General features: G+C 44.6%; 1 long non-coding RNA gene across 1 annotated transcript in view; it reads right to left on the bottom strand.

The window, feature by feature from the left end:
* Nucleotides 1–2,453: 2,453 nt before the first annotated feature.
* LOC127573727 (uncharacterized) overlaps nt 2,454–22,009 on the bottom strand; it is a 55,661-nt gene continuing 36,105 nt past the window's right edge. The window contains exons 2-3 of the long non-coding RNA XR_007956806.1: nt 14,710–14,907; nt 2,454–2,891 (exon numbers count right to left, since the gene is read on the bottom strand). This is a non-coding gene — a long non-coding RNA (uncharacterized LOC127573727). The remainder of the gene's footprint in view (nt 2,892–14,709; nt 14,908–22,009) is intronic.

A 22,009-nucleotide genomic window follows, 5' to 3' on the forward strand; every position in this document is an offset into this window, starting at 1 on the left:
CAGGAGACAGATTATCCACTAACGTCTACTGCAAACCCACTGACTCCCACAGCTACCTTGACTATACCTCCTATCATCCTTCCGCTTGCAAGGACACTATTCCTTTTAAATACCCTCTCACTGCAGATGCTATCAGTCTGAAATAAAATCAGTAAATGCTGCAGATACTCAACAGGTCAGGCAGCATCTGTGGGGAGAAAAGCAGAACTATTGAGGTTGTTGATCTTTCAGATGCTGCCTGACCTGTTGAGTATCTTCAGCATTTTCTGCTTTTACTCCAAATTCTGTGTAATTTGACACCATCTGTAAAATCCCGTGATCAACTTTTCCCTCACCTCTGTCTCATTCATTCACATACTTCAAATCCAATTTCAAATTGAATGAACTTGAATTCTAACAAAGAGGCAGCAAATTCAAAAATCCAAGGTATAAGCCAAAAATCCTGCAGATGCAGCTTTGTAAAAGGCAAGGGAACCTTTTGTTGGAGTGGAACCCTTTAAGCACCTTGCAGGATTCTTCAATGTAAAATCCAGCCTGGCACACTGGCTATTAAGGAAATGAACCAAAATCCTAATCTGGCTTCCCAGATGGATGGTAAAATCCCATGGCACCATTCTGAAGATCAGATGGGTTCTCTCCAGTGTTTAGATATACTTATCCATAAATATACTTTAGTAAAGCATATAATTTGGCCATTTGTCACACTCATGGATGTCTATATGGACTTCAGTAAGGCATTTGACAAGATCCCACGTCATCGGTTAATCAAGAAAGTTCGGATGCATGGGGTCAGTGGAGAATTGGCTGTGTGGATCCAGAACTGGCTTGCCCACAGAAGACAGAGGGTGGAAGTTGAAGGGACTTATTTGGGCTGGAGGCCTGTGAGTAGTGGTGTTCCACAGGGATCTGTACTGGGACCTCTGCTGTTTGTGATGAACATAAATGAACTGTATGTTGATGGGTGGGTTAGTAAGTTTGCAGACAATACCAAGATTGGTGGAGTTGTGAATAGTGTAGAAGACTGGCGACAGATACAGCGTGATATTGAACAGTTGCAGAGAAATGGCAGATGGAGTTTAACCCGAATAAATGTGAGGTGTTGCACCTTGGTAGGACTAATGTCAAGAGGCAGTACACTCTTAAGGGGAAGACCCTTATCAGTGTTAAAGAGCAGAGAGACCTTGGGGTGTAAGTCCATAGCTCATTGAAAGTGTCTACACAGGTAGATAGGGTGGTTAAGAAGGCTTATGGAATGCTTGCTTTCATTAATCTAAGTATTGAGTACAGGAGTCAAGAAGTTATTATGTACCTCTATAGAACCCTGATTAGGCTACATTTAGAGTATTGTGTGCAATTCTGGTCACCTCACTATAGGAAGGATGTCGAAGCTTTAGAGAGGATGCAGAGGAGGTTTACTCGGATGCTGCCTGGATTAGAGGGCATGTGCTATCAGGAGAGGCTGGACAAACGGACTCTTTTCTCTGGACCGGCGGAGGCTGACGGGTGATCTGTTGGAAGTTTATAAAATTATGAGGGGCATAGATAGGGTGGACAAGCAATATCTTTTTCCCATTATTGAGTGATCGAATACCAGGGGGCATGCATTTAAGGTGAGAGGGGGTAGGTTCAGAACAGACATGAGGGGTAAGTTTTTTACTCGGAGAGTGGTGGATGCCTGGAATGTGGTGCCTGATAGGGTGGTGGAGGCAAATTCACTGGGGGCTTTTAAGCGGGGCTTGGATGGGCACATGAATGAGAGGAAAATGGAGGGATATGGGCATTCTGTAGGTAGGAGGGAATAGCTATGTCAACACATTGTGGGCCAAAGGGCCTGTTATGTGCTGTACTGTTCTATGTTCTATGATGTTTATGAGAGCTTGTGTCTCTTTCATTACAGAAGTGATGTACTTAAATAAGTGCTTTATGGTATAATCATAGAAAATGCACAACACATACTGTAAGCTTATTTGGTACAGAAGCCTGAAGTCCCACATCACCAGGTTCAAGAACAGCTGCTTCCCTTCAACCGGCTTGAACCAACCTGGACAACCCTAATTACTACCTCAGTATTGCAACACTATGACCACTTTACACTTTAATGGACTTTGTTTTTTTAGAAGAACTAATTGTGTTCTTCCTTATAAAATTTGTGTATAATTTATGTTTAGTTTATGTCTTTTTTAAAATTTTATTTACAGCGCGGTAACAGGCCCTTCCGGCCCAACGAGTCCGTGCCGCCCATTTTAAACCCAAATTAACCTACCCGTACGCCTTTGCAATGTGGGAGGAAACTGGAGCACCTGGAGGAAACCCACGCAGACATGGGAGAACGTACAAACTCCTTACAGACAGCGACGGGAATTGAATCCCGATCACTGGCGCTGTAATAGCGTTGTGCTAACCATGCGTGAATATTGTGTATCTGATGATATGTGCTTGTGATGCTGCTGCAAGTAAATTTTTCATTGCACTTGTGCATACTTGTACTTGTGCATTGACAGTAAACTCGAATTTGACTTTGGAGCACATTGTATCTGTGCTTGGTCGAGAAAGAAAGATACCCAGCTTAATCACACCTACCAGCACCACGTCCGTAGTCCTTAGATCACAGCTCTTCAAGTACACATGCAAGTGCTGTTTAAACCTGACTTGTGGAAGGCACTATATAAATGCAGGTTCTTTGTTCTTCTCTCTCTTTATTAGAGTACGGTTGTATGGGTGGTGGGAGCCAGTGTTAATTTCTTCACAGTGTATGGACCAGGTCACCTCTGTGTGCAGCAGAAGCTAGTTTATGGGCTGATAGAGCCTCACCAAGTTGAATGTTTGCCCTTGTATCCTCAAAGTGCCTTCTTATCATCTTGAAGTCTGATTTTGTAACATGCAGACAGCACCTGTGAGAGTGGAGATAGGAAAGTTAAAAGCTGCTGAGAAAGGGGGGAGGGGTAGAGAGAACAAAAGGGAAGGTCTGTTACAGTGTACTAGATAGGAGAGATTCAGTAACAGAAGAAGCGTTAATGAAAGATAACAAAATCTAGAGGAGGTGAAGAATTATAGTTAGCAGGGCCTCAACTACATCTGTTCCATTTCCTGAATTCTGTTCCTCCTCACTCCCAGGATAGCATTCTCCTTGTCCTCATTTTCCTCAGCAGCAATGAATTATCCAGAGCAATTTCTGACTCCTCAGACAAAATGCCATTGCCAGAAGTATCTGCCATCTTCACTTTCAGCATTCCGAAGGAATTATTCTTTCTGGAATGCCCTGGTTCATTTTTCCACCGCTACCACCAGTTGATAAGCATGGGTTTAAAGATAACCAGGGAAAGGTGGGAATGAAGAGCTGAGGTTACAGTCAGATTAGCCATGATTTTATTAAATTAGAGAGCAGGCTTGAGGGGCCAAGTGGCCTTATCCGTCTCTTAACCTGTGTATTCGTCTGTTCCAGCACCCACTCCCCTCCCTACAATACACCAATGACTCTCACCAATTTTTCCGGATGCATCACAACTCGGTATGGCAACTGCTCTGCCCAAAACTGCAAGAAATTGCAGAGACACAAGAAATTTTGCAGATGCTGGAATTTGGAGCAATACACAAAAAGTGCTGGAGGAACTCAGCAGGTCAGGAAGCATCCATGAAGGAAAATAAACAGTCGATGTTTCAGGCCGAGACCCTTCATCAGGACTGGAAAGGAAGAGGGCAGAAGCCAGAATAAGAAGGTCGGGGGAGGGGGAGGAGCACACGCAGGCAGGGTTAGGTGAGTTCAGGTGATAGGCGAGTCCAGGTGAGAAGGGGATGGTAGGTGGGTGGGGGAGGGGGAGAAGATGTAATAAACTGAGAGGTGATAGGTAGAAGAGGCCAAGGGCTGAAGAAGGAATCCGGTAGGAGAGGGCAGTGGACCATGGAATAAAGGATGGAAAAGGGGAGGAGAGGAGATGGGCAGGTCATCAAGGCAGGGGAAGGGAGCTACAGGAATAAGGGAAGACAAAGGAGTGGTGGGGGTGGGGGGGAGTAAGAGAAGAGAAGGGGTGGGGTTACCAGAAGTTTGAGAAATCGATGTTAAGGCCATCAGGTTGGAGACTCCCAAGGCAGATTATGAGGGGTTGTCCCTCCAACCTGCGTCTGGCCTCAACGTGGCAGTAGAGGAGGCCATGGATAGACATGTCAGTATCGGAGTGGGATGTGGAATTGAAGTGGGTGGCCACTGGAAGGTCCTGGCTGTTGTGGCAGACGGAGCGAAGGTGCTCGACGAAGCGGTCACCTAATCTGTGTTGGGTCTCACTGACGTACAGGAGGCTGCACCGGGAGCACCAGATGCAATAAATGACAGCCTCGGACTCACAGGTGAAACGCTGCCTCACCTGGAAGGATTGTCTCGAGCCCTGAATAGTGATGAGGGAGGAGGTGCAGGGACAGGTGTAGCACTTGGTGAGGCTGCAGGCATAAGTGCCAGGGAGTTATCAGTGGGGAGGGACGAGTGGACAAGGGAGTCATGGAGAGAGCAGTCCCTGCAGAAAACGGAGATGGGGGTGAGGGGAAGATGTGCCTGGTGGTAGGATCCTGTTGGAGGTGGCGGAAGTTGCGGAGAATGATGTTTTGGATATGGAGGCATGTGGAGTGGTAGGTGAGGACAAGGGGAACCTTGTCCCTGTTACGTCGGCGGGGGATAAGGTGAGGGCAGACGTGCGGGAAATGGAGGAGATACGGGTGAGGGCAGCATTGATGGTGATGGAAGGGAAACCCTGGTGACTGAAAAAGGGGGACATCTCAGACGTCCTAGAATGGAAAGCCACATCATGGGAACAGATGAGGCAGAGGCAGAGGAACAGGTGAGGCGGAGAAGGGGATGGCATCCTTACAAGTGATAGGGTGGGAAGAAGTGTAGTCAAGGTAACTGTAGGAGTCAGTGGGTTTGTAGAAGGTATCTGTGGTTAATCTGTCTCTGGAGATGGAGACAGAGAGATCCAGATAGGGGAGAGAGGTGTCGGAGATGGACCAAGTGAATCTGAGGGCAGCGTGGAAGTTGGAGGCAAAGTTGATGAAATCGATGAGCTCAGCATGGGTGCAGGAAGCAGCCCCAGTGCAGTCGTCAATGTGGTGGAGAAAGAGTTGGTGGACATGAACGCAGCCCAGTCATCAAGAAAACCAGCCTCCCTTCCATTCGCTCTCTCTACTCTTCCTGCTTTCTTGGGAAAGCAGCTACCATAATCAAAGACGCCTCCCACCCCAGTCATTCTCTCCCCACCCCCCGCCCCCCCATCGGGCAGAAGATAAAACAGCTTGAAAACTTGCACCACCAGGTTCAAGGACAGCTTCCTCACTGCTGTTATAAGGCACTTGAATAGACCTCTCATATGCTAGAAGATGAACTCTTGATCTCAGTCTACCTCGTCATGACCCTTGTACCTTAATTGTCAACCTGCACTGTGCTTTCACTGTAATTGTAATACTTCATTCTGCATTCTGTTTTCTTTTTACTACCTCAATGTAATTATGTATGGAATGATCTGTCTGGATGGCATGCAAAGGAAGAGCTTTTCACTGCATCTCAGTACATGTGACAACAATAAACTAATTACCAATTTATTAATCACCAGTTGCCACCACGCAAATGCAGGAGGTCCAAAACCTGCCCTGTAATGTCCTTCCTTTCCATTGTACAAAGCCCCGAGCACCTTCTCTATGTGAAGTAGCAACTTCGCTGTACTGTTGTGTTCACTGCTTGAGATGTGTTCACTCTTCAGAAGGGAGACCAAACACATATTGAGTGTCCATGTGAATTTTCTCTTCAGTTTGCAAGGATGACTTTGGGTTCCAGTCACCTGTCACTTTAATTTTCCATCACTGATCACTCTTAATCCAAAAATATACTTTATTTATGAAAAATATATACAAGAAATACAAAAACAGTGCATGGCTTTCTTAACATTCATAGTATTGTCCAGTCTGTACATCTGTAGTGTTGTTAGATCATCTCTGACTACTCTGAACTCAACCTCCTACACTGTTCCAAGGAAGCTTAAAGTAAGCCTGATGATTGGCTCTTCATCTTCAGACTGGGCACATTACAGCCTTCCTGACTCAACACTGCGTTCAACCATTTTGGATAAGAAGCATTTCCAACATTTTATTTTGGATTTCCACCATTCCATCCACATTCATTTTGTAATTTCAGACCACCACACTGCATTTTCACCTCCTCTAGGCTCTTGTTACCTTGAATTGTCATTCTTTTTTTAATCATTTAATCTCTCATGCCCTACAACAGACCTTACCTTTCACTCTTTCCCTCCCACCACCTCCCCCATCCATTTCTACTCCTTAAAACTAGTTTTATCACTGATGTTTCCCAGTTCTGATGAAAGGTCACCAGCCCAAAAAATTGACTCAATTTCTCCCTCCACAGATACCCACTGACTTGCTGCATATTTCCAGCATTTGCTTTGTTACTTTTATTTCCGATTTCCAGCATCTGCAGCAGTTTACTTTTGTAACTTTAAAATGTATTTGATTAAGGGTAGTCAGAGGATTGCTTTGTAAAGATAATTTTTCTCAGTGCCAAAGTTATGAAAACACATTTCACAAGAACATTCTTAACAAGAACGGGTTGCAGCCTCCAGGGGTCTGACTACGTAGGTAGACATAGGATAGACAGGTAATATCACTGTGGTCAGCATTATACACCCACAGGCAGAGAAAAGTGCTCTCAACCAATCAAATATTTTACCCTTGCACTTTCCTCAAGAGAGGTAATTTGAAGGTGGAGGAATCATTTTTCAAAAATGATGCAAGTTAGCTCTGGGATCATCCATCCACTTGATTTAATTCTTTAATATATACACTGCTGGAGTATTATTTGACTTTGAGAGGTCCTGGACTCTAAGTTCTGAATGCTGTTTGAATGCTAGCTCAGGAGACATTAAGCATGTTTACACATAACACTCACACAGCCCAAATTCAAGGCCAATCTTTATATCATAGAATTGGCCAAACAGAGGAAATATGTAGTGTGATTAACAGACTTGTCCCTATTCAATCTGATGGCTTAAATTGTCTTTGTTGCTTATAGATGACCTGTCTACAATGCCAACAATTAATGGTAAATAATATTAATAGAAATTGCAGAGCCCAGGGCATTATCTGTTAGCTGTATTCCTCTGGGGTACTTGTTGAAGTTAATGCTCTGTATATTGGGGCGTGGTCCAACTACCTCATTTCAGAATGAGACATGGCATCAGATAATGTACAACAGATAATTTTGCTCCAATGAAACAACAATTAGATGACACAAAATTTCTGAGGAAACCTAATACTAAGCAGATCTGCTGAATTCTTACATCTGCTATAATGCAGTAGAACACTATAATTCCATCTTTGAGACTTGAGTACAAAACCAGGCCAAACTGACGAATTGGTGAGAGAATTGGCTATACAGCAGGATACAACACCAGCCTTTGACATTTTGGAAGTTGGTGTGTTGAATTTGGATTTAAACTTTGGAAAAATGTTTACTGTCATTATATATCTTGTCCATTCACATGTTGACTGACGTTATTAGTTTATTCAAGTCACTTATTGCAAAGTGCAAGTTGGCTGTATCCAAGCACAAACTCAGAAGACCTCAGTAAGCATGTCCAATTGAACCTCCTCCCTACGCTTGCTCCCCATTAAGCCATACTTTGATTTTAAAGTTCTCGTCCCCATGCTCAAATCCTTTCATTGCCACACCCCCATCATGTTTTCAACTTCCTACAGCTCTCCAAGATCTCTGAGCTCCACCAGTTCAGGCCCCTGGCCTACTCCCCATTTTCAAGTCAAGACGAGTTTATTGTCATGTGCACAAGTATGGTGCGGTACAGGTACAATGAAAAACTTGCTTGCAGCAACATCACAGGCACTAAGGGTAACATGTAGTTGTTGCTCCATTATTGCCTTGGCTGCTAACTCCCCAAAATCTCCAATTCCCTCCCTATCCTACCTTTTACTCTCCACTTCTCATTCCTGTAAGTGCACCCTCAAGATGATCCTTTGTAAATGCATCCTGGTGCATGTCCAAGTGAAATATAGAAGACAAATATGACATTGATTAGCCTTGAGAATTTTCATAATTATTTACAACCATATTAAGTCAATTTTCAATTTGACTTCTTTGACCAAACTTCCTCCAAAATGATTCAGTGCCAAATCTGGATTAATTTACTGAAATGTATAGTTCTTCTCTGAAGTGCTTTGAACATTTTTAACTTTATTAAAGGGGCAAAGTAAATGCAGGTTGGGTTGCACAAATCCCTGAAAACCAGAGGTAAAAAGGGTCCTTATTGGAATTTGGTCTGTTAAAGAATGGGATACAGTTCCTTGAGAAGGAATTTCCAGGATTCATTGAAGTGGATAAACATACCCTGTTGTTCACAGAGAAGCCTGATAACAAAGCAAAGCGAGATATAGGATCCAGGTGGATAAAAAGCAGGTAAGTAAGAGGCCGGGGATATAAAACACTAAAATAACAAGCGACAACAGTTTGAAAAGCAAAAATCTGCAGATGCTGAAAATTTGGAGAGAGAGTTAGCACTCTATGTTGATGATTTATCATCAGAACTGGGAAAAGTTAGAATTCAAACTTGTTTTCAGTTGCAGAGGGGCTGGAGAGAACAAAGTGAGTGTGCGATAGAGACAACCAATTATAGTTCTGTTCTGGAATTAATGGGTGCTTCTGATAAAATTGAATTCTGATAAACACTGAGGCCTCCTCCAGGTTTTTGAGTCAAAAAATTGGGATTGTTCATATCTATTTCTTGGGTGCTGAGAATGCCCTGAGAATTCCAAAGTAGCATCTGTGGCATGCAAGCATTCTGTGGGACTAATCCTGCCAGCTGCTTATTGGTGGGTCTCACACACTGCAGTGAATGTCTATTAGACGAATGCAGATTAGAAAGGTCATGACATCAATCAGCCTGCAATCCTGATTTGATGCCAGCCCTGTCATTTTCCAGAGACACAAGAGACTACAGATGCTGGAATCTGGAGCAAAAAACAAACTGCTGGTTGAACACAGTACTGAGTCAGGAAGACTGTAATGTGCCCACTTCTATTGACTGTTTCCCTCCACAGTTGCTGCTTGACCCATTGAGTTCCTCCAGCAGCTTGTTTTTTTTTTGCTGTCATTTTCCAGCTCATCTTTTTGTTAAAGTTTGCACTACTGAATGTAACGACCATGAATGTAAATTTTTTTTGCACTGTTTCTTCCTTTGTATATATTTTTTACCATGAATAAAATCTATTTTTGAAATTTAAAAAAATTCCAGCTCATCTTTGCGGTCAACACACTTTCTGCACTATACCCTCCGGAACACTTGTTCAGCAATGGGAAGGATCTCTCACCAGCCACCAACCACTTAAAGCAATTGCTGGTCATTTTCTCCTGTGGTTTCCTTAGGTTGAAAAATTCTACAGTGAGTGGTATGATAAGTGCTGATAGACCTTTCAATGACTTTAAGACTTCCACTAAACCAGCCATTCCCATCCATGAGTACATAAGTAGGCACTTTCCTTGCAATAGAAGGATTCCACTCCCGTACATCCTGCTGGTGTGAGACCATAGGCAGGGAATCACGCAAGTCCATGTCTGACAGTCTGGTAGCAATCACAACGCCTTCATTCTGCTCCAGGCTGCTGTGCCAGCTGCATCTGAGTCATCATAAGGAAGCAGAGTGGCAGCTGGGCAGCAACTGATGACTGATAACTCCAGTGCACAACCCACGCACACGTGCGCAATATGCACACCATAAAATGCATTAGAACAGAGGGTCTGGCAAAGGGTCCTTGTCACAGTTCATTCCGAGCAGCTCTGTAACAGAGGACTCTCTGATCTATGGGCTATTCCTAGGGACACATGCAGAGACAGACATCAACTGATGCTGGATGATCATCAACTCGGTGAAAGACACCCTTTGGTCTGCCTGAAACTCATTGGTCACCCAGCGGAGTGAGATGTCCGTAAGGGAATGCAGCCGACTGGCACTCCAGGCTGCAGTAGTACGAGCTGAGGAATGCACCGAAGCTCGGTGCAGCCAACGCAAAGGCTCTGTGGGGAAGGACCACAGTCTAGGGTCCTTCTGCTACTGGACATTGAGGAGCTGAGTGTGGTGGGGAAGCTTCACAAACAATGGATGGGTGTATCACCCCAGGTGTCCATGTGAGCAGCAATGTTGTTATGTACAAAAAAAAGATGTGCAAACATTTCTATGCATAGAACCAGCAACACTGAGTGATACTAAGAATGTAAAAAGCTTTATACTGTATCATTTTATTTTTATTATGAATAAAATTTATTTTTGAAATAAAAAAATAAAATGGATTAGAATGTGTGTGCTGAAGCCGTACTGCTGACTGGACTAGTCTGGAAGAGACCTGTTATAACATAGAAGTGGACGGTGTGGAAGAAGGTTGTTTGGCTCAGATGAAAGCAACGTTGAGCCTAATCCCACTTTCCTGCTTTGTAGGTTACAGCACATCAAGAGCTGGCCCAAGTACGTTTTAAGCACAATGAGTGTTTCTGCCTCCACCAACAAGGTTTTCAGGCAGAGAGTAGTAGACACCCACTGCTCTTTTGGGGGTATAGTATTTTCTTCAACTCTTCTCTAATTCGTCTGCTTGTTACTTTAGTTATTGATCTCTTTGCCGAGGAGAAAATGGTCCTTCTGACTTACCCTATGAGGACTTCTCATAATTTCATGCAGCTTGATTAAAATCTCCTTTCAGCCTCCTCCTTCCAAAGAAAATGATCCTAGTGTACTAATCCTTTCCGCCATCTCTGGTATTGTCTCCAGATCTACAAGCAGTACTCTCTCTGCGACCCTACTAGAGTTATAGAGTTATACAGCAGGGAAACAGATCGTTCAGCCCATTGAGTCCATTCTGACCATCAAGGACCCTTTACAGCAATCTAATACTAATCCCATTTTATTCTTCCCACATTCCCATTAACTCCCCCAGATTCTACCACTCACCTACACACTGGGGGCAATTTACAGTGGCCAAATAACCTACTGACCTGCATGTCTTTGGGATGTGGGAGGAAACCAAAGCACATAGAGGAAACCCATGCATTCACAGGGAGAACATGCAAACTCCACACAGACAGCACCGAAGGTCAGGATTGAACCCAGGTCAGTGGTATTGTTACATAGCAGTTTAATGTATTCCTAGCATAACCATATTCTGAGCCTGTAGTAAAGCCAAGTATTCTTTTCAACTATCTCATCTACCCGCCCTTCAACCTTCAGGGATTTGTGGACATTCCAGGGTCGCTTTGCTCATCTATATTTCCCTGCACCCTGCAAGTTTTTGTGTCTTCCCTTGCTTTGTTTGCTTTCCTTAAGCGCTTTTTCTCACTCTCCCCTGGACTGAATTCCACGTGCCGTTTCTCAGCCTATTTAAACAATCTATTGATATCTTCCTGAAGTCTACAGCTTTCTTCCTCACTATACACAAACAATTTGTGTCTGCGCATTTATGAATCATTGCCCCTATTGGAAATTTCCAGAGCGTGTAACAAGTTTTGTGGTGGACTTTTAGTCCACACTTCATACTTCATGAGGGGACAGTTGTTTTTTTTAACCAAAATAAACTTTATTCACAATAAAAAACAAACTATATACAATAATAAGACTGTGCAAACCTTAACATTCATATACAGATCAATCATTAGTGTTACTTTTTCTAAAAAAACCACAGCACCGGGGTGATACCCCATCCTGTATTTACAATATTTAAGGGGCTTCCTCACCTGAACCCGCCCCTCCCTCTCTAGTGGCAGAAGAACCCTAAACTGTCGTCCTTCCCCACTGAGCCCTTAGGTTGGCTGCACCCAACTTCAGTGCGTCCCTCAGCACGTACTCCTGCAGCCTGGAATGTGCCAGCCGGCAGCATTCCCCTACGGACATCTCACAGTGCTGGGAGACCAACAATTTTCGGGCAGACCAAAGGGAGTCTTTCACCGAGTTGTTGACCTTCCAGCAACAGTTGATGTCTGTTTCTGTGTGTGTCCCCGGGAACAGCCCATAGGTCAGAGAATCCTCTGTTACACAGCTGCTGGGGATGAAACGTGACAAGGACCCTTGCATCTTTCGCCACACCCTCCTCACAAACCCACAGCCCGCAAGGAGGTGGGCGACCATCTCATCCCCAGCACAGTCCTCCCGGGGGCAGCGTGCACTTGGACTGATGTTTCAACCATGCAGGAAGGATCTGACTGGGAGGGCACCTCTCACCGCCAGCCAAGCGAGGTCTTGGTGCTTATTGGTGAGTTCTAGCGATGAGGCATTCTGCCAGATGGTCTGGACAGTCTGCTCAGGGAACCTCCCCACAGTATCCATCGAGTCCTTCTGCAGTGTCTGCAGGATGTTCCGTGCTGACCACTGCCTGATGGACTTGTGGTCAAAGGTGTTGGTCTGGAAGAACTTTTTCATGAAGGACAGGTAGTACAGCAACGTCCAGCTGACTGAGGCGTTGCGCAGCAATGGGGCCAAGCCCATCCTTCACAACACCAGGGACAGGTAGAACCTTGGCACGCAATGACACTTGGTGCCTACGTACTTTGGTTCCACACACAGCCTGATGCATCCACAGATGAAGGTGGTCATCAGGTGACATTGGGGACACTTTTTCCCCCATTGTCCAGGGACTTGTGCATGGCGACCCATCAGACCCGCTTCATCTTGAATCACCAGATGAACCGGAAGACAGCACGGGTGATTTTCGAGCCAGAGGAGCGAGGAACAGGACACACCTGCGCCAAGTATAGCAGCCCTGAGAGTGCCTCACACCTGATGACCAAGTTCTTCCCAGTTATTGAGAGGGAGCACTGTTCCCACTGTCCCAGTCTCTGTTTGACCAGTTGTTGCCGCCAGCTGTGCACCAAGAGAAAAGCAGCTGAGCAGCAGGAGGTGGTGAAGGAGAAGGAAAAGGGGAAGAAATCCATCTTTCAGCAGAGTGTGCTAAACCAGTAACTACAGTCCCAATTCACTGACTGCCCAATGCCTTTGCTTTTGCTGTCAACAACTATCATGGTGTTTGCTTGACCACAAATCAAAAATAAAAGCCATCACTAAATAAATAACCCTTAATAAAATGAATAAACAATCCTTACCAAGCTCTACCAATCACGCACTTCATTAGAGGCCGGCTCTGTTACTCCTTCACAGTGCTTGCCTATTGGCTGCAGCTGGCTGGTGGAAACTTCCAGCGGGGAACGTTGAACTGGCCTTACTGGCTGGTCTGGTGTAGTTCTGGGTGGACTACACCACCCTGGTAGTGGCAGCATCAGGCCGAATCGATGGCAAGGGTTGCCAGGACAAATATTGGCTTCCTGAGAGAGGAGAACAGCTTTGCACTCCATTAAGCCATTGGCTATCTTCTGGAGAGCTAGACCACATGTGATAGCCAGCATACTATGGTGATACGGGCAGGATGGCAGAAGCCTGGACCACTGAAGCATACAGACCTCCAGCAGCTGCTGCATGAGCTACCTTGGAAGCTGTAGCAGAGTTGGCCATCATTCCTGCGCTGGAGAGGGTGGATTCCAAATTCTGCATAAAGGCCTGAGGCAAATTAGTGCCAGAGTCCCATGTACTGCATGATATTAAATGCAGACTTGCTTCACTGTGCACCAAGCATTTCCCTGTGCAGGCTCACTACCTTCTCCTTTGGCCTACCCCATCAGTTCTCATCTGAATTCTCTGCAGCAGAACTCGCATATCGTGATGAGTCAGCATACAGGAGTGAGATAGGACACCTGGTTGAGTGGTCCCGCAACAACGGCCTCTCTCTCAACGTCAGTAACACTAAAGAATGATTGTTGACTTCAGAAAGGGGAAGGAGGGCGAACATGTGCCAGTCTACATTGGGGATCGGCGGTGGGGAGAGTCAGCAGCTTTAAATTCCTGGGCGCTAATATATCGGATGACCTGTCCTGGGCATAAGTGCAATCACAAGGAAGGCGCGCCAGTGTCTTTACTTTCTTACAAGGTTAAGGAGGTTCAGCATGTCACCAGACACTCGAACAAACTTCTATAGATGTACCGTTGAAAGTATCCTGACTGGTTGCATCATGGTCTGGTACAGCAATATGAATGCGCAGGAATGTAAGAAGCTGCAGAGAGTAGTGGACTCAGCCCAATATATCTCAAGAAAGGTCACCACTATCCAGGCCATGCCATCTTCTCACAACTATCATTGGGCAGGAGGTACAGAAGCCTGAAGTCCCACACCACCGGGTTCAGGAACAACTACTTCCCTTCAACCATTTGGTTTTTAACCAACTTGCACAACCCTAATCACTTAGTATAGTAACACTATGACCACTTTGATCAATTTGCACTACAATGGACATTTTTTTGTTGTAATTGTGTTCTTTCTTGTATAATATTGTATAATTTATATTTGATTTATGTTTTTCTTGTGAAAGTTGTGTATCTGATGCTATGTACCTGTGATACTGCTGCAAGTAAGTTTTTCATTTCATCTGTGCATACATGTACTGTGCATATGACAATAAACTCGATTTTGACTTCGACATGCTGCTTCTCCTCATATGGCACCTGCTGTCCTGCCCCCTCTCCTGACTGTGGGCAATTTGTGCTTTGTGTCTTTCTGTTATTTTCCAATCTACATGCAGCATCAGCACCTGAGCTGTTTGCCAGTGTGACAATGTACCTTCATCTTCTCGAAACACAAGAGACTGCAGATGCTGGAATCTGGAGCAACAAACAATCTGCTGCAGGAACTCAGTGGGTCGAGCAGCATCCATGAGGGGAGATGCCTTCGTCCCTGTGCTTTCATTGGGTACCTTCATTTTCTTCTGCCTTCTTGCTGTTCCTCCATTGCCGGGGCCTTGCTGCAATGCTTAGGTATCTGAAATGAGACAGAGACTTGAGAAAAGAGTGGTGGTGGTGGGAGGAAGGCAATGGAGGGGTGGAATAATTATGTTGGTTGGCGGTACCCGTCCAGGTAGTTAGAACCATAGAACACTACAGCACAGAAAACAGGCCATTCGGCCCTTCTAGTCTGTGCCAAAACTTTACTCCGCTAGTCCCATTGACCTGCACCCAGTCCATAACCCTCCAAACCTCTCCCATCATAGAGTCATAGCGTAATACAGCACGGAAACAGGCCCTTCGGCCCAACTCATCCGTGCCAACCAGGATGCCCATTTAAGCTAGTCCCATTTGCCACATTTGGCCAATATCTTGCTGAACCTTTCCTACCAATGTGCTTATCCTAATGTCTTTTAAATGTTGCTGTTGTACCTGCCTCAAGCACTTCCTCTGGCATCTCGTTCACCATCCTCTGCGTGTAGAAGTTTCCCCTCAGGTCCCTTTTAAGTCTTTCACCTCTCACCTTAAACTTAATAGAAATAGTTCTGGCTGCTTTCTGATGTACGTTGCATTAGTCTGCACTAGTGCAATAGATGGGGAATTTCACCAGTGAGTACTGTACAGTGAACGTAGCTGTAGTTGTATAGCTGCTGGTATGGGCAAGCTATGAGATGTGTAGCACGAGGCTTGCATTAGTGTCTGAGTCTCCTGATTCATAGGTGGTTGGTGAGGTAGAGGTGTGGTCAATTAAGAATGCCAAGGCAACATGGCATTTGGCCGGAATTGGCATCTAGAGATGCATTCACAGACTGACCACTTGGATCTCTCAGCCACTGCACTCAGTTCCTTGGATCACTGAGCATCTCCCTGGAGCACCTGCCAATCCAGAATATCTCCTTTCCACCTCCTCTACCAAAACTTCCAGTGCGGCTCTGAAGATCTTGGAGACCATGATTCATGCAAAATGTGCAAAATTCTTATGGGACTTGACAAGGAAAATGAGAGTTGATGCTTCCCTAGGGTCAGGAGTCTAGGAGTGGACAGAAAACCCTCAGAGTAAGAGGCTGGCCACTCAGGAGAGAAAAAAATCACCCAGCAGGTGGTGAATCTAGAATATTCTGCCCATGAGGGTTGTGGAGGTTCAGTAGCTGACAGGGGACATGGGGTTGGCACAGAAAAATGGTGCTGACGCCACCCAGTGGTGGAGGAGGTGTGAGGGTCCAAATGACCACCCCTGCTTCTCAATCCCAAGACTCCTGATGCAGTGTTTGAAGACCTTGGAGTCTGTTCTCTCAAGGGTCCCCACACAGTGTCTGAAGATGGTGATGCTCACTCACTGTCTCCTCTGTTGTGCCATGCTCCACAATTTCCCAGTCAGGTTCTGTTAAGATTGCTCCAATCACAATGCACCAATCCTTTGACAGAGGCACTGCGGTTGTTAGCACTGCAGACCTGCTTTAACTGCAGCCTGCGGTGTGCCCATCCAATCAATAGCACAGTGAGTGCCAGCCGGATGCTTAAGCCATTATAATGAGCAAGCAGCAAGAAGCTAGTGGACTGCCTCCATTGTAATCACTAAGTGTTGGTTAATTACATTGCAAAAATTGCCTACTTTTGGGGGCTATTCAGTTTAGCCCCAGCCTCTCTGAGACTGCATTGCCTGCAATAAGAGCTTTCTTATGCCTCTCTTCAGGTGGTGTTTATGCTGGAAAGGACATTCTGAAAGGAGCAACAAACAATCTGCTGGAGGAACTCAGTGGGTCGAGTGCATCTGTGGGAGGAAAGAAACTGCTGATGTTTCAGGTCAAAACAAGGTGCTCCGTCCTACCAAAACCTCAAGGGAAGAAATGTCTTACTTCTGGTTGACATTGAGCAAACACATTACAGGTGGAACTAGTTGGTTCTAAAATGTGGGTGAACATTTCGGGAAAAGGCAGGCCATCATAAGAGCAAGAACATGTCTGAGCAAAGCTACTGCTGAATTAATCACCACTGTGCAATTTGGAAAAGTATTGCAGCATGCTTGCCAAATTATTCATCATACTATAGCTTGCAGAATGCTTGGCTCCCAAGGGTTCTGTTATAAAGATTAATTTGAGAATCATGTGTTGACATATATATATATTTTTCATCAGACTCATTTGAAATTTTAATCGCAATGTGGAGAGGATGCAAGCAGTTTCCTTCCTGGATCACCACTGCAAAGACACCCATATAATCTGAAGAACATCCGGAATCCGTTGAGCATGGTTCGATGACTTGTTTCTGCACTGGCGCACCAAGGACGTCCACCTGCAAAAGTGCAGCAACCTTACAAAGCAGCCTCTCTGGTTCTGATAGCCTGATTCTCGGTTGAACCTGCAGCTAGTAGCAAATCACCCTCCTTTCATGAGTGTTCAGGCAGTGCAGGGATATCCACAAAGGCTTGCTGATCAGTTTACACTCAATCCCTGATTGCTGCACCTTCATTAGTGTTCATGGTACCTACTCAATCAAAGAATGAGCTGCATAAACTGTCACCGACACTGTAGGCAGGTTGGCTGATTCCTCCTTAACAATGGCTGTTGACGCAGGATCAAGGAGTTCCGTATGTTTGGTGCCTGTAATTGGGTAAATGTTCACCCTTTAGATACCTACACATGAGGATTCAGGAGGCAGCACTGGGTCTAATCTTTCAGTTTGACAACATTTTGGATGAGAATGATCTATTAATGATTACCCCCTTGCATGCACTGATTTTTTACATCAAGCATTTCCCTGCTCTGCTGAAGATAGTGAGTCATGGAAAACCAAGAGTCCGTGGCTGCCTTCCTTCAGTTCAATGGTGAGGCATCACTTTGGAGCCTGATGCTGTTCTCACCCAGACTTCTGGAATCACTGGGTTGAACTCGGTCGTGCTTTTCTGTTCCCTTTCGCCAGGGGGACTGATATCAGTCGTAATATTCTTACTGGCCCCAGATGAAATCAGCAATTCATCATAAGGCAAGGGGCATGTTGTGAGTGGTGGGAGAACAGACATGGCTCCCATCCCAACCCTCAGTAACCATTAAGTATATTGAAGATGTGCTTCTCCAAAATTTAAGTTCCTGTATGTGCCCTTGACGAGGCATTAACTGTGTAAACTCTGTGACCTACAGGTTGGTGTGGGCAAGTTCCCATAAAGGACAAGGCATTGATCGGTGGAGTAATATGGAACAAGTGCTCTGCTATCGACTGTAGTTCATTTTACAGAGTGACCCCATCATTGTTATCTTTGTGATCCACTCATCCATGTCATTCACTTCAGTACATCCTGCTTTGGGTTTCAGGTGACCCTGAAACATATAACTGAGCAACCTGGTCCAGTAGAGAGCAGCAATAAAATGCTTGAGCTGTTTTAAACAGAAGACTCTCCGTGTAGTTTATTAAATAAGAGTATAAAACATTAGATTTTTGCTCTTACTGCTCAGTACTTCACTGGAACCTCACAATTAGATTTCATGTAGGTTAATAGATGCTGACAGTGTCTTCGAAAGAAATAATTCAATGGGCTGCTTTTGAAGAGTGAAGTCTGAATGCCCTATCAACATCAGCAGGGAATCTTGGTTCAATTCCAACCTAGACTGAGAGTATGAATATTTCCTTATTCTGACAAAAGAAGACATCCTTAAGGCTTCAGAAGACATTCTGAAGCCTTAAGATCTCCCCAAATGCTTTGCTTCCAAGGCAGTATTTTAGAAGGGTAGTCACTGTTATAATGAAGAAAACGCAACAGCCAATTTATGCACCGTGAGCTCCAACTAATTGTAATGTGGTAATGACCCCGTAATCTGCTTCTTTTCATGATGCTTGATGGCCTGTGACCAGTGGTGTGCCTCAAGGATTGATGCTTGATCCTCTGTTGTTTGTCATATATTAATAATTTGAATGAGAATGTAGGTAGTATGATTAGTAAGTTTGCGGATGACACCAAAATTGTTGGTGTGGTGGACATTGGAGAAGGTTATCCGTGATTACAACAGGATCCAGATCAACTGGGAGAGTAGGCAAAGAAATGGAAGATGGAATTTAACTCAAACAAGTCCAAAACTATGCATTTTGGGAAGTTAAACCAGGGCAGGACTTACACAGTGAATGACAGGGCCATGGGGAGTATTGTAGGACAGAGAGTCTTAGGGGTACAAATACATAACTCCCTGAAAGTGGTGACAGAGTTAGACAGGGTGGTGAAAAAGGTGTTTGGCACACTTGCCTTCATCGGTCGGGGGATCGACTACAAGAGTTGGGACGTCATGTTACAGCTATACAAGACAACAGTAAGACCGCACTTGGAGTATTGTGTGCAGTTTTGGTGTAGCTGGAGAAGCTGGAGAGGATGCAGAAAAGATTCACAAGGATGTTGCCGGGACCGGAGGGCTTGTGTTATAAGGAGAGATTGAATAGACTGGGACTGTTTCCCCTGGAGCAAAGGAAGCTGAGGGGTGACCTTATAATAGCTTATAAAATCATGAGAAGTGTAGAATGGTCACATTCTTTTTCCCAGGGTTGGGAAGTCTAAGACAAGAAGACATAGGTTTAAGGTAAGAGGGGAAAGATTTAAAGGGGACCTGAGGGACAAATTTTTCACACAGAGGGTGGCCAGTGTATGGAAGCGGTAGAGGCAGGTACAATTACAACATTTAAAGCACATTTGGACAGGTACATGAATGGGAAAGTTTTAGAGGGATATGGGCCAAATGCAGGCAAATAAGACTAGGTCAGTTGTTGGCATGGATGAGTTGGGCCAAAGGGCCTGTTTCTGTTCTGTATAACTCTATGACTCTATCATAAGTGTTAATTAAGACACTGGGATTGGGACTTAAACCTTCTGACTCGGAGGTGAAAGTGCTACCGACTAAACCACTTCTAAAGGATTTTTTGGGTGTTCACCCTAAAATTAATTTGTAGCATTTTTAGCCTTCTTATCATTTGTATGTGAGCCTAGAGAGGAGAACACACTTGTCATCTACATTCACCATGGAGAAAGATATTGTAGTTGGAGAACTTGGTGAGAGGGACAGTGAAATTCTAGTATATGTTATCATTAAAAAAGAAGATACATTAGATGTCCTAGCAAGCTTAAAGGAAGATAAATACCAGGGCCTGATGCGATGTATCTCAGGTTGTTTATGGGATTGTTATGAGTCCCTGACAAAGATTTTTAAATCTTCACTGGTCACAGGTGAGATATCAGATGACTGGAGGACAGCAAATGTGTCAAGATGGAGAGCAGGGATAAGCCAGGTAATTGGAGGCATGTGAGTTTAATGTTAGCGATAGGGGAGTTATTGGAAAATTCTAAGGGACAGGATTACTCTACACTTCGAAAGGCAGTCAAAGCTAGTTAGCATGGCTTTGTCAGTGAGAAATCCTGTCTGATCAATTAGATTGAATTTATTGAATAGGTAACAAAATATGCTCATGAGGGCAATGTGGTCGGTGTAGTCTATATGGACTTAGTAATATCTTTGACAAGGAACACGTGGGAGACTAGACAAAACGTTAGAGCCCATTTGTTGATCCAGGCAAGTTGGCACATTGGATCCAAAATTGGTTTGCATCCAACAGGAGACAGAAGATGATGGTGAAGGGTTGTTTTTGTGACTGCAAGCCTGTGACCAATGGTGTACCACAGGGATAGGTACTAGGACCCTTACGTTAACGATTTGGATATGGAAGTAAGAGGTATGATTAGTAGACTTACAAATGACGCAGAAGCTGGTGGTGCTATTGATAGTGAGGAGGATAGTCTTAGGTTACAGGAAGATATTGATCAGTTGGTAGGATCGGCAGAGCAAAGGCAGATGGAATTTAATCCTGATAAATGTGAAGTGATGCACTTTGGGAGGACTAATAAGGATAGGAAAACCAATGAATGGTAGGGCTGTAGGGAGTATTGAGGAATAGAGGAACCTTGGTGTACAAGTCCAAGAATCCCTGAAGGTGGAAACACAGGTAGATAAGGTGGTGAAGAAGGCAAAGCAATCCAGATGGAGGGCTTCAACCTGAAATGTCTACTGTTCACTTCCCTCCATACATGCTGCCTGACTGGCTGAGTTCCTCCAGCGTTTTTGTGTCTCCAAGGCAAATGGGATATTTGACTTCATTAGCCAGGGCACAGAATATAAGGTTATGGGACAATTTTATAAAACATTGGTCAGATCACAGCTGGAATATTATGTGCAGTTCTTGTCACCACATTAGACAAAGGATGTGACTGAGCTGGAGAGGGTGCAAAGGAAATTCACTGGGACATTGCTTGGGCTGGAGTGCCTCAGTCATAAGGAGAGACTAGATAAGCTGGCTTTGTTTCTCTTGAAGCGGACGGTGCTGAGGGGGGATTTGATGTACAAAATCATGAAGGGCATAGATGGAATAGCTAGTTGGAAACTGTCCCCCATAGGAGAGGTGTCTAAAACTAGAGGGTTTAGAGTAAGTGATATGATGTTTAGACAGGGTCTGGGAAAGAACTTTTTCACCTACAGGGTGCTTGCAAAGCAGGGTGGAGGCAGACGGAATCACAGCATCTGGATGAGGACTCGAATCTCAAAGGCATAGACCAAGTGCTGGTTAATAAGATTAGGGTAGATGGGCAATTGATGGTCAAAATGGACATGTGGGCTAAAGGGCCTGTTTCTGCGCAGTGTGAATCTGTGATATTAATTGGCTCTTCAACATCTTGAGACAAAATAGTCAGATTCCCTGGAGGGGCTGGTTATGGGTGTCTTTCTGCAAAATATCTATTAGCTGAACTATGTTAGCAGTGTGTTATAGGAGGGCAGGACTAATGACGTGATTCACAGCATCTATTTTAAAGCAAAATAAAGCTTTTTATGGAGAACAGCAAAACAAGCAAGTTCTTTACAACAGTCTTTGGAGTCTAATTCAAGCCTCAACAAACTAGAAACAAGCTTGAGGAAACAGAACTCATGACCAAAACTACAGCCATCCCTCTCAACAAAATAAGGCATTTTCTCCAGTAACATGCAGTACAAATAGTGTGGTTCAAATCAATCCAGGTCACTTCTGAAATGCCATCTCCAGGCTGATTGAAGGGGAGTTATTCTGTAATTAGCAGTATTTCATGAAATGATAGTATCACCATTTCAGCCTTGAGGCTG

Source organism: Pristis pectinata, chromosome 8 (assembly GCF_009764475.1).
Source record: "Pristis pectinata isolate sPriPec2 chromosome 8, sPriPec2.1.pri, whole genome shotgun sequence".
NCBI lineage: Eukaryota > Metazoa > Chordata > Chondrichthyes > Rhinopristiformes > Pristidae > Pristis > Pristis pectinata.